This window comes from Aegilops tauschii, chromosome 6 (genome assembly GCF_002575655.3).
Source record: "Aegilops tauschii subsp. strangulata cultivar AL8/78 chromosome 6, Aet v6.0, whole genome shotgun sequence".
Lineage (NCBI taxonomy): Eukaryota > Viridiplantae > Streptophyta > Magnoliopsida > Poales > Poaceae > Aegilops > Aegilops tauschii.
Window position 1 is genome coordinate 462,394,413 of NC_053040.3, and position 9,218 is coordinate 462,403,630.

At 43.2% G+C, this 9,218-nt stretch overlaps 1 long non-coding RNA gene across 2 annotated transcripts; it reads right to left on the bottom strand.

Annotated features, from left to right (window-relative positions):
• Positions 1–1,913: 1,913 nt before the first annotated feature.
• On the bottom strand, positions 1,914–8,639 carry LOC120966629 (uncharacterized). 2 transcript variants are annotated; one of them, XR_005760772.3, is made up of 3 exons: positions 7,679–8,463; positions 6,648–7,076; positions 1,914–2,305 (listed from the first exon to the last, which is right to left on the bottom strand). It is a non-coding gene; the product is annotated as an uncharacterized lncRNA (long non-coding RNA). The 2 variants fall into 2 exon arrangements; XR_005760771.3 differs by lacking the exon at positions 1,914–2,305 and having other exon boundaries at positions 4,642–7,076; positions 7,679–8,639.
• Between the last annotated feature and the right edge of the window lie 579 nt (positions 8,640–9,218).

A 9,218-nucleotide genomic window follows, 5' to 3' on the forward strand; every position in this document is an offset into this window, starting at 1 on the left:
ATTTCCTTGATCATTTTGTATTATTATCTTAGTATTTTGCTCTGCATTAAGATTTATGCACGGTCTGGTACTTAGAAGAATATACTGTTGGTTTGTCGATGATTTTCTCCTTGTTTGATTTTGACATTAATTTAACAATGAGTACTTAAATTCTGAATTCTGGAGTGCATGGCAGCTATATAGATCCATTATAATTTGGCTTGAGCTATGCGGCAGAAATAAGCTTCATGCTTCTCTCAACATACTAGGCACCGTACAAGGCGGCGACGGCATACCCGCTCAATACCTGCAGCCCCCTGGTCCGGACAGGAAAAGATGCTGAGCTTCTCGGCCTCGACGACGTCCTCGTGCCTCTCTCTAAAATGGCAGATCTGTTTGTTTCTCTGGTGGGACTGCAGTTCTTCCGAAGCTTTGCTTTTCGGTATGACATGTTTAGTACTTTAGTTATGCTTCTCGAGCAGCATTTGAATGGTTCTCAGACTACTTTCTCTTGTGATCGCTTTAGCGATGAGGAGATTCGGGTGCATCTTAATTATTGACACCTCATTCTATGACAAGCTCGGCAAGAAAGGCGGCAGCTGACGGGAGGATGTACCGAGGCCTGCGGCGGACTCAGGTGTGTGTGCTCGTTGGTGGTTTCAGTTTCATAATTCCCATTACACCTAGCTTCTGTTCGCTCAATCTTTGAGAATTTTTGTCTGTCATTGCATTGTTGAGTACGTGCAGCAGGATGGAAAGCAGCGAGCAACGGTGCATAGTTCACGGAAGCCTGCTGTTTCTCCTCGCCAAGACCTAAGATAGCATGAGATCCGTGCAGATAGAAGCGCTCAGCTTTTGTGCCGCTTGCGTTGCTTTTGAACAACTGTCATTTGTGTCATTGGTGATGTAAACTATAAGGACATATCAATAATATCTATGACTCCTAAGGCTGTTCTCTTATCTCCTGTTTCCATTGTTGTGTACTTGTTACTTTTCGAGTCAGAACCATGCAATAACGTTGAAGGGGCGCGCTCAACCTGGCAGCGCCCAGCTTTCTCTCAGGCGGCGCGCCATGGGGCCAAGGACAATGAAGCAGCCATGAAAAGATTGAAGAACAAGGTATGATGATTACTTCGGACTACTTTCTGTTCTTCATGCAAATGACCATATTTTCCGTCTGCAGGAAGGCCGAAGTAGTTCTGGTTTCGAAAATCAAGGCAGATAAGCTATGGTGTCCTATAATCCTCTCCCCTGAAGGGTTGTTAGATTACCAAGTCCGCAAGGAATGGGCGCGCCCCAACCGCTAGTCCCTATTAAACTCTCTCCGTTCATGGCCGAATTTGACCAACGGTGGCTCATGGCTTTGTAAGGTATTGATGGGGCCCGGTTGAAAGTGTGCGTAAAGCTCCCTAGAATTACTAGCATGTGATGGCTCATGGCTTTGTAAGGCATTGATGGGGCCTGGTTGAAAGTGTGTGTAAACCTTCCTAGAATTGCTAGCATATGGTGGATCGTGGCTTTGTAAGGCATCGATGGGGCCGGTCGGAAGTGTGCGTAAAGCTCCCTAGAATTGTTAGCATGCGGCGGATCGTGGCTTTATAAGGCAATTGATAGGGCCGGTTGGGAGTGTGCGTAAATCGCTGCCTGACGAGGATATGTGCATGCATGTAAGTGTGGCGCTAATATGGGGCCGTGTTCCTTCAAACCTAGCGACTCACAATAATGCCACATGACAGGAAAAACACACACGCACACAGTCTACAAGGGAATCCGCGCACCAACAATCGATCGACAACAAAGGGATGATGTGTAAACGCACCATAGTGATACACAAAATAGCTGCACCGCCTCCACTAGCGAGTCAGGACGATCTCAAATAAGAAAAACGCAGGTCAGTCGCAAAAAAAATAAAATAAGAAAAACACAGGTCAATCGCCTCTTGAACTGGCTAGGCAAAACCATAACGAGCCAGCCAACTTTTTTTTTTTGAAATGGAGGTTTACTACTGGCCTCTGCATCATAATGATGCATGCAACCATCTTATTAAAAGTTCGCGAAGTAGCATAAAGTCATAAAAGTATTACAGCTCGCAAGCGGAACAAAGCAAATGAAAAAGAGAAAAGTACACGCTGACAATCACAACCGGTACGGTAATATGTATGATACGACTCCTAGAGTCCTATCATGCTATGCGACCGCCATCCGAACCGGTTGAATATAGCCCGTGCTACCATCTCTCACTGATTGGACCCAGTAACCAAAGGCTCCCTGGAGTCCATAGGAGTAAGGACCACGTACGGATCCAAGCAGTAGCTCTGAAGATGACCTGCAAGAAAGTTAAATTGTATTGTCTGTTAAAAATAAAATCATTCCGACAGTTCCATATAGCCCACAAAAGTGCACATATTCCAATCCGAATACGAGCCGCAATAGTATGTTCAACCCTAGCTAACCACGTTCCAAGCAACGACTCAATGTCAACTGAAGGGTTAATGTTGAAGGCTATATGAATTGTTCTCCAAAGCAATTTGCCGAATGGGCATTCAATGAATAAATGTTGTATTGTTTCATCATGATCACAAAAACAACAACGTGAACTACCTACCCAACGCCTCTTAATTAAGTTGTCCTTGGTGAGAATAACTTGCTTGTGGACAAACCACATAAAAAAATTATACGCAAGGGAACCTTAATCCTCCAGATATACAACGATCTTGAGATCGGGCCAGAATTAATCAAGTCCATATAAAACGATTTCACCGTAAAAACCCCATTTTTAGCTAATTTCCATTGCGTCGAATCTGGCTGGTCGGAGAGTTGAACATATATCAATCTCCGAACTAGGTGCATCCAGGCTGTCCATCGCTCACCAACTAGCGCACGTCTGAACTGGATATACAAGGGGATCGTTTGGAAAACTGTGCCTACGTAGTCCTCCTTACGTTGCACAATGTTATAAAGGGTTGGATATTGGATGGCTAAAGGCGTCTCTCCCAACCACGTATCCTCCCAAAATCTTGTTGACATCCCATTGCCAACCAAGAATTTGACCCTACGAAAGAAAAAAATCCTTCGTCCTCATAAGCCCTTTCCAGAATGGCAAGTCAGTTGGTCTCATGGTAACCTGGGCGAGTGTTTTCGACTGCAAATATTTATTGCGCAAAATCTATGCCCACATGCCCTCTGGCTCTGTCTCTAACCTGTAGAGCCATTTACTCATAAGACATTTATTCTTGATTTCTAAATTTTCAATACCAAGACCCCCTGGTCTTTTGGGCAGCAAAGGATATCCCATCGCGCGAGTCAGTATTTCCTTTTGGCCTCATCTGACTGCCAGAAAAACCAAGATCTAAAGAAATCAAGTCGCTTCCGTACCCCTTTCGGAATTTCGAAGAACGGTAATAGGAACATCGGCATACTAGTCAATACCGAATTAATCAGCACTAACCGACCTCCATAAGACATAAGCTTACCCTTCCAGCAGCTTAGCTTTTTCTCAATTCGATTTTCGATACACTTCCATTCTTTATTAGATAACTTACAGTGGTGAATCGGTATGCCCAGATAACTAAATGGTGACGAACCTAATTCACACCCGAACAATTGTCTATATGTATCCTACTCGTCTTTGGCCTTCCCAAAGCAGAACAGTTCACTCTTCTGAAAATTTATCTTTAACCCAAACAATTGTTCGAAGAGACATAATATAAGTTTCATATTAAGCGCTTTAGCAATGTCATATTCCATGAATAGGACAGTGTCGTGAGCATATTGTAAGATGGATACTCCTCCATCAACCAGATGAGGAACTAACCCCTCCACTTGACCATGCTGCTTGGCTCTGCCAATAAGAATGGCCAACATATCGGCCACTATGTTAAACAGCAAAGGAGACATGGAATCGCCCTGTGTCTGACCCTTGTGTGTCTGAAAATAATGGCCGATATCATCATTAACCTTGATTCCGACACTATCCTTCTGGACTTGAGAACCCACCTGGTTCCACCAAGCCTCACTAAATCCTTTCATGCGCATTGCCTGCTGAAGGAAGGCCATTTAACTTTATCATATGCCTTCTCAAAATCCACTTTGAACATAACTCCATCTAGCTTCTTCGAATGGATTTCGTGAAGCGTTTCATGCAAGACGACCACCCCTTCCAGTATGTGTCGCCCTGGCATGAACGCTGTCTGGCTGGGTTGTACCACAAAATGAGCAATTTGTGTCAATCTATTGGTACCCACCTTTGTGAATATTTTGAAACTCACATTAAGAGACATATGGGCCTGAATTGTTCGATCCGAACTGCTTCTTCTTTCTTTGGTAACAACGTAATCATGCCAAAGTTAAGATGAAACAGCTCAAGATGACCGTTAAAGAAATCATGAAACATAGGCATAAGATCATCCTTAATAATATGCCAACATTTCTTATAGAATTCAGCAGGAAACCCATCTGGTCCTGGTGCTTTATTCGGTTTCATTTGGGAAATTGCATCCAAAACCTCCTTCTCGGTAAATGGAGCAGAGAGAATATCATTCTCCTCTACCTGGAGCTGGGGGATATCTCTACAGACAGATTCAGCTAGGGTCACCGTACTTGCTTCTGGATGCCCAAAAAGTTGTTTATAATAGTTAGAGATACTAGCAAAAGAGCCGTGCGTTGCAACGGGAGAAAAAAATATTAATGTGTTGGTTTACTACAAAGCAAACACCAGTTGCCATGAACCAGAGATAACACCAAGGGAATTTTTTTACATTATTCAGGCATGTTTGTATAATGCATGAAACACAGGTAAAACTAAGATAGAGTCATGAACATACAGGAAGTACAGTAATGGAAGCGGCTGTTTGTGATTACAGTAACAATGCTAAGAGAAACATGCAAAAAATAAGCATAAGAATTCTAGATGAACACCAACAAACAATTTGGTAGTTTGGCATTGTTGAAAATAAAAAGAGATTGCCAGTACAGTACAGCGATGCAAGTAAATAGATATCATGCATGCAGATCAAGCAAACGGTTTATAAAGCAGATGCCAGTGAATTTAAACAATGTTCATTATGTATCAGTAAGAAATAAGAAACTGGAACCATTTGTAATAAGAAGCCAACCCTAAATTTTACAACTCAACTGAATGCATAGTAAATAAAAATAATAAATTGAAGTTCAATGCAAAATAGAGATATGTATTAAGAAAGATAGGTATTTTCTAAGTTACTTATGTTCACATTTAGCACACGCTTTATATCATTTATTTATTTTGCAAAAAAGCACACCCTTTAATAAGCACTTCTTTCTGAGAGAGGTGTTTTGGAAGCCAAGCTCCATGGAGGCCTTTATTTTTGAAAAATTCAAATTCAAACTTTTATGTTCAATTTTTTTTGAAAATAAATATGCATGTATGTAAGGATGAAACCCACATGTGTGTAAAAAATTCACGATGAGATACCTTGAGTTGCGACCTGTACAAAAAAAGACAAATTCTTCACCTGGGAGGATGAATAGTATCATGTATTAAACAGCCCCAGATTTGTCTTTTTTGAACAGCCCTCATTTCAATGTATTTTGAACTAAAAATTTACACACATGTGTGTTATGCCTTCATATATATCTGTATTTTTTCACAATTTTTTAAAATGTAAAAATATGAATTTTGATGAAATTTCAAATTTGAATTTGGAGGCTGAGCTCCAAAAGGGATTTCCGCTTCTTTTTAGACTAATATTAAGAAGCACATGCATTCACAACCTTGGGATCAGGCTTTGGATTATAAGAGAACATGCACTTTTTGACAGTTCAGTAAAACTAAAATGATGCTTTCGGCCAATAGCTGCATGCATATAAATCAGTTTGAAGTGTAAAAAAAATCAGATGGGTTTGCCTTTTAAATAACTCATAAAGGTATGCATGCCATGAATGTTTTGATAAAAAAACTTATTTTGTCTACAACAAATATTACTTGAAATATTAACGAGGTAAAATACGGGCAGAACAAAAGGAACTCCTTAACTAATATATCTACCAAAAGTGTCCAAGGAAATCCTAAGTTCTAAATAGGCTCACTTTAAGATTGTGCTGAACAACTCCTATTCCATGAATAAGCACTTGAAAAGAGATAATTGTTTAATTATGGCATAAGAAACTCGGGATTCATAGTCAAAGCAATATATAACCTTGATGAGATTTGAACCATTGCTTGATAGTATGACGAGAGCAAGCATCCACAAAGCACCATGTGCATGTGATTAAAGCATTTCTCGGATCGACTCCTTCAGCACAAAGCACCATTTACTGACCGGCGATGGGTGTGACCTGCTGTGGCGGAACTCCTCCTAAGCAGTTCATATAGGCGAATTTTTTTGGACTGATCCTGCAGAATTTTTATCTGCTTTGCCCAGATAAATAGTGCAGATACTCCAACTACTATCAAGATACTTTACTCCCAAAAAAACTACTATCAAGATACCATTCATGGTCAAAAGAGAACTGCGGTCGTGCACTCCAATATGGGGTATGGGCAGATTCTGAATTCTAGTGTGGTTGGCAACCAAACTCAACTACAGTCACATAGCACGTCGATTTGTCGGATATCCTTTTTATCTAACTAACTAATCGACCCGAAACACCAAAAGCAAAATATCAAACTGTAAAACTCTCAGCCTCACCTGCATGTATTTCTTGAGGGCCAAAGATCATCTCTGGCATGTAGGAGCCCACCTCGGGTGTATTGTCTCCGTTGTTGTTCGATGTTGCAATGGAGGGCTCAGCACCGTTGATGTGGATCTCGTCGGTTTGGGGACAGTGTGCCGCTGCTGGAAGTCCGAGAGCTCGCCGACCGCAGCCGTCGCCTCCGCGAAGTCTTCTGCGGCCCATCACACCTCAGCTTCCCCTTCTGCTCCTTCCCCTCTCAGCCCACGGCGGGTTTGCTTGTGCCGGCTCTGGCTGCGGCGCTGCTGCTAGATCTAGGAAAAACCTTCTATGTAAAATTTTAGAGAAGACTAATACCAAGTTGGGCCTGTCTAGCCATCCTGCTGAACTCCATCTCAGCTGACCAACTCACTTGTTTGCAACCAACAATGAGCGCAGGCAAGTCACTGCGACAACACATGAATGAGCATATGCATCGAACAAATTGATCAAACAGATGGAGCATAGTTCCATGAATAAGCAGCATGCATATTCATTAGATATATTAGTATCTAATTTCAAAGCCTCAGCTCTCTGCACATACATGTCTGACAACTGATGCATCCAAATAATTCAAACCAGCAATTAAGCATCACTATGTGCATTGCTGATGAAGACCCTAATACAGCGTTGCTGATTCAGAAAATAACCGTGAAAAGACGATGCTACTATTTTCAAGTATATACACAGTACCAAATAGAGGTAGATTCATCAGTGAACATGTGAGTCCTTGATTGCACTGCCATCAAAATAAGCTGCTCATTGCCCATGTTTGTCCCCCAATTAGCTACGTACAATCAGACTGTAAGAGCAACTAACAATGCACATTTTCGTTGAGTTAAAAGCATAGCCTACAAAATGAATCAGATGCCAAGATTTCACTATTCTTCAGTGCACTGAAGAACAATGGAAAATGCCACAAATTTACGCCCGCAAGTTCAGAGCAAAACAGGCATTATACACATGATAATTCAGTAGTGCATCATGTATTTTTTCAATCGGCGATTACCTCTGTTGCTGCTCTCCGATAGCTGCACCTCTTCGAACACAAATCAGCAACGGCCTGCAGTCGCGTCCACCCTGCCAGGTCAGGCCGTGTTGCTCCCCCGCGCTCCATGGGCATTGTGGTCGACCGGCTGGATCTGACTGTGCTCCTGGCTATGGGCTGCCTCCTCCCCACATATGGGATTCTGCAATGGCGTGGGGGAGGGCCCCAGATGGCGCGGGGGTTGGGTATGATCTGGGAGGAGCGCCGCCGGAGGTCGGGGTGGGATGTGAGGTCGCCTTGCCTCCGCGGCCTCTGCTTCCCCACGGACTCTTCCCAGAGGAGGCGCGCGTCGTCAGTCACGACCACGCTGAACGGAAGAGGGTTGGAGGTGGGAGGCGGGTTGGAGGTGGCGGCGCGCGGCGGCCGGTGGCGCACTATGAGTCAGGGCGGGGCATGGCAGGAGGTGGCAGCGCGCTGGACGGGAAGATTTTTTTTTTTTTTTGAGTGGTCGCTGCCTTGCTGGATGGGAAGATGGGATTGGGAGCACGGGCCTGCCGGTATTTTTCTTTTTTTTACTCTTGCGCATAACTGTTCGGTTGACTTACCATGAGGAGCGCGAGTTGAATTCATAAAAAGTAGAAGGACTTTTCTGCAAATATACCGCGACGGTGAGCGGGCGGGCAGAACCACTAATCGATTGGTCTGGATCCAGCCACGGCCAAAGCGCCATGGCCTCCCTTCTCGATCTGGGGGGAAGAGAAGGGAAGGGACAGGAGGTCGCGTGCGGAGAGGGCAGAGGCCGGCGGCTGTAGGGGAGAGATGTTGCCGATGCAGGCATAGCGTGGGCCGGCTGGGGGCGGCGGACGACGCAGGCCGGCGGCGGGGTCGCGGCGTCGCCAGATGCAGTCGGGGTCGAGAGATGGAACAAAGGAGCGGTGATTGAATTCTTACGAATGTTTGGGTTATTTGTGAAAAACAGAGCGTTTTTAGATCCACTTTAAAAGGGACCGCGGGTTGACTACTAAAAAATACAGGGATCTTTGTGTAAAAACGACGCGACGGTGAAAACGACAGACTCAATCCGTGTTTTATTATTAGGAAAAGATATATATAATTTCTTTTGTAATTCCTCACATAAGGACTCCGAAAATACTAGGTCCCCACCTACACAAGCAAATTGTTGATAAAACTCCAAAATAGCTTTTTTCTTTTGACTCAATCCTCTTCTTCTCCTTAGCATTCGGGAAAGACAAGAAAATTTTAGGGTAGGAAACATTATCTAGAATTTCACTTAGATTCGAACCCATAGCTGATGATAGAACTAGAATAGATATCTTTTGTTTTCTACTCACGCGAGCCCATATCCTTTCTTTTTTATCAATTGCTAATTCCGATCTCCCCCCCCCCCCCAAGCTAATATTATAGTGCCAGTGTAGATAGAAATTCCCTTATGATCTAATTTCGAGCGGTAGTAAATACCAGGACTTAGCAATATTTGATTGATCACAATTCGATATATTACATTTATAATAAAGGTTCCTAAGGAATTCATTATAGGAAT